The 4,440-nt window shown below is 36.5% G+C and overlaps 1 pseudogene; it reads left to right on the top strand.

Moving 5' to 3' along the window:
• Window positions 1-988: 988 nt before the first annotated feature.
• Window positions 989-3,844, top strand: LOC143596721 (receptor-like protein EIX1; annotated as a pseudogene).
• Window positions 3,845-4,440: the final 596 nt, after the last annotated feature.

The following is a 4,440-nucleotide window of genomic DNA, read 5'->3' as shown; positions in this document are numbered from 1 at the left end:
TTTATTTTAGTTTTTGGCCTGTAACGAACATAACAAAACCAAACGAATGCCAATTTTGTTTTTGTTTTGTTTTGGTTCCGGTATAGTAACCGTAACGAAAGTGATGAAAACCGACCGAATTCCCGAACATTAAAACCGACCGAATACTGATTTTGTTATTTTTTTTAGTTTTATTTTTTTGACTGTAACAAACGTGAAGGAAACCGATACATTTGCGTAGACTGACCATCTCAACGCCCGGAATCGACAACGGCCGGGTTTTACTAGCGACCTATCAACCAACACCATCCATTGGTCCACCTCAATTTTTATAATTTTGTTTGTTTTATTTTTGCTTTAATTCCGGTACAATAACGCGTGTAACCGAAATTGGCTTAATTTGCGTCGATTTGCCGCCCCAACGCTTGGGACTGATAGCACTTGAGTTTTATCATCATCCGGGTCTTACCAACCTACTTGGCGCAACACGCTGAATAAAACACTAGTTTATTATAAAGGTAATTATAAAAACAAAAGAATAAAAAAAATTGTGTGAAATGAAAACAACGTGTTTTTAAATTCCTGAAAAGAAATATATAGAGGGGTCCAAAGAATAAATGTTTGTGAATACAAATGGCCCCCGAATTGACTTTCAAGTCTTCAATAACAAGAAGTTTCTCTTCATTAATTAATCAATAGATTAATTATGTTTATCAATTCAAATGCGTATAACCACCAATTTGATTCGGTGACAAAAGTGTATTCTTTATAACCAAATGCTTATCGATTTTATTCTTCCTTGAGACATGAGGTGGAATGGGTGGAAAAAAAAATAGCTGTAAAAATAAAAAAAAATAAAATTTATATAACTGGAAAGTTTTGTCACTTTGTGTGGAGAATTAGAAAACAGAGCATGACCCAGATGTTATGTGTTTGTGGACACCTATCGCTGTATTGACTTCCAAGTCTTCTAGATCTATAAATGATGGTGAAGTTAATCTCAAGAACACATCACTTCATTATAAGAATCCACCTTTACAGTTCAATATTTTACTAGCTTAATTAATCAGGGCTGTGGGATTAAATTATGGGGAATAAGTGGGGTTTGCGGCTCTATTTCATTTTTGTAACTATATTTTTGGTTACAGCCACAAACACCGGTTTGAGTACTTGTAATACCACTGTGGCTTGCTTTGAGCATGAGCGACTAGCTCTCCTCAAGTTCAAACAAAGTGTCACAGACTGTAATGGTATGTTGTCATCTTGGGTTGGAACTGACTGTTGCCGCTGGGAAAGAGTCACGTGTGATGGTGTGTAACAGGAAATGTTGAAAGTCTTCATCTCAGAGGTGATATCGGTACTTCTTATAGAGAATACTTGGTTAGTAAAGAGCTTGGCACTTCTTTAAGAGAGTTGAAGCATCTGAAATACATGGACTTGAGTGGGAATGATTTTTATGGAAGTCGATTCCTTGAGTTCATTGGATCCTTGAAACAACTGACCTACCTCAATCTCTCCAATTAAGGTTTTTCGGGTATCGTTTCTCATCACTTAGGAAATCTTTCCAATTTAAAGACTCTTGATCTTAGTTCATATGATCCAATAGGAAAGCTGTTCGCTCATGATGTGACATGGATTTCCAGGCTTTCGTTGCTTGAGCATCTTGACTTAAGTTCTGTGAATCTTATGGAAGCGAAAATCCTGGACGTGGTGTTTTACCAAACTCCATCGTTAAAAGTATTAAGTTTGTCAAGTTGTGGTCTTGTAATTGACGACCTTGACGCGCTTCATAATTTGAGCATTACGCTTTCCAACATCGAACACCTGGATCTTAGTAGGAATTATTTCACAGGTCAACTCCCTTACTTTTTTCAAAACATGACATCCTTACAATCCCTAGATCTTTCATTCATTCCTCTTGGTGCAATATCAAACTTTGCATCAAACTTTGAGAACTTGCTAAACATGATTCCTTCTTTATTAGAGCTCCACTTGTCATCTATTAACCACCAAGAGACACATCTGTCTCATATTCTTCATAATTTAACAACCCTTATCCAACACTTAGATCTATCTTCAAACAACTTAACAGGTCCAATTCCAGGATCTGTGAGAAAATTAAAATCATTACAAGTATTTGATCTATCGAATAACAAGTTAACAGGTCCTGTTCCGACATTCCCTCGGAAACTTACTGAAATTTACCTTTCTTATAATGACTTGAATGGTTCAATTCCAGTTTCTATTGGCCAACTCCCTAAACTCCGTTCTCTTGACGTCTCTCATTATTCTTTGGAGGGAGTTGTTTTTGACCATTTTGCTAACCTTTCGATGTTAAAGGACTTGAAAGCAGCTTTTAACAGTAAGTTGATAATCAACGTTTCACACAAGTGGCTTCCTCCATTCCAGTTAATACAAATTGATCTCACATCTTGCCAGATTGTAAACGGATTTCCACAGTGACTTCGAAGTCAGAGGGAACTTCATAGATTAATATTGTCTAATACAACCATGTCAGGACCTCTGCCCACATGGTTGCGAAAGACACCTGTCATTCCTATCTTAGATCTCTCCTACAACAACCTTAGTGGGCCTTTAACCAACCTTCCTAGCGGGGTTCCTAATATTGATGATGATAGAGATTTCGTTCAACTGAGATTATTTCTTCAAAACAACAATTTCAATGAGTCGATTCCGTGGTCCTTGTGCAAGAGGACAGATTTAGTTAATCTTGATCTTTCCAAAAACAAGTTAACTGGGGAAATTCCCAATTGTTTAATGAATCTGCAAGAATTGCAGTTCTTGAGATTAAACTCAAATGAGTTAAGTGGCATCCTTCCAAGTTTTATAGGGAATTTTTCATCATTGAGATCGTTAAACTTGAATGATAATAACTTTAGTGGTGAGCTTCCCATAGGAAATTGGAATTTAACTTGGCTAGAGGTTTTAGATGTGGGTGATAATGCATTTTGTGGAAAAATACCCGAATGGATTGGAGAAAAAATTAAAGGTTTGTGGGTTTTTAGGTTACACAACAATAACTTCACGGGAGATATTCCTCAAACTTTGTGCACAAATTCAGAGATTCAAATTTTGGATGTTGCGAATAACAACTTAAGAGGAACAATCCCTCATTGTTTAGGAGAATTGCAAGGTATGGGTAATAAAAATTACCGTCCTTACTTTGGTGAAGGCACTGAGGAGGTGTTGACTCAGATAATCAAAGGCATCTCTCTTGAATATACGAGCAATTGGTATTATTTCAGTAACATAGACCTTTCAAGCAATAAACTTGTCGGAGAGATACCCGTAGAATTAACTGCACTAAGTGTATTGGTGGGTCTCAATTTCTCCAATAATCATCTTAGTGGAGGCATTCCAGAAAACATTGGAAACATGACAGCATTAAACTCTCTCGATTTATCAGGAAACGAGTAATTGGACGGGCCGATCCCTGAGTATTTCAAAATTGACATTTTTAAGCCATTTGAATTTGTCAAACAGCAACTTGTCGGGCAGAATTCCAACAGGAAATCAATTGCAGACCCTCATCGATCCATCAATATATGCTGGGAACAAAGATCTATGTGGAGCTCCGTTGCCAACGAATTGCTCCAACCATGAAGACCCAACCGCAACAGCCAAGAAGACACAGGGAGCAGCTTATGAGCCCAACAAGGTATGGTTTTATCTGAACATAACTTGTGGTTTTGCAACAGGGTTTTTGGGTGTTGTGATAGTTTTGGTGTTGAAGAAGAAGTGGAGACATAAGATTTTCATGTTTGCTGAAAAGACTATAGACAAGATACACATTGCAATCATGGGAAGCGTTTACAATATGAAGAGAGTAAGAGAAGACATATAGATCCACTAAAATGCAAGTAGTTTACTTATATATTGTCATTGTTAATTCGTTTTTCATTTCAATACTGCTTTTAGGATTTTATAATCGTAAGTCATATACGTGTTGTATGTTGTGAGTGTGCTTCTTATCCCATGGTATATCTATGATTTTTATTTGTTTCCCTGTTACCTGAAAAAGAGAAGTTTCTAACTGAAAAGTATAATTTTACTTAGTAAACAAAATTATGCAGCACGTATGCGACCGCTACTTCTTATCTAGGAGCTGATACATTCACGGGTCTTTTCTATTCAAACATAGTACTGAAATGCAATGAACAAAGTGTTAATCTTGTTTCAAAACTAGTAACAAGAGAAAGAGAAAAAAACAAAGAAAAAAATATATCGTATACTAAATTAAATCGAGTTGTTAGGAACTAGGAATATTATCGGGTATAATATACCGCTGTTACTAAAAATAAAGCAAATCATGTCAAGTATATAATTGGGTAATTAAGCAAGTATGTGTTATCGTGTAATCCGGTCGGGTAGACGTGCATATCAACCAATTCCATACCCATAGGGCGTGTTCGTTTCACGGAATGGAATGGATTGGAATTG

Source organism: Bidens hawaiensis, unplaced genomic scaffold (assembly GCF_021521415.1).
Source record: "Bidens hawaiensis isolate Kalapana, Puna unplaced genomic scaffold, B.hawaiensis_p1.1 tig00046897_1, whole genome shotgun sequence".
NCBI classification, from domain to species: Eukaryota; Viridiplantae; Streptophyta; class Magnoliopsida; order Asterales; family Asteraceae; genus Bidens; species Bidens hawaiensis.
The sequence above is the reverse complement of the archived record's forward strand: the minus strand, read 5'-3'. Positions and strand labels throughout refer to the sequence as shown.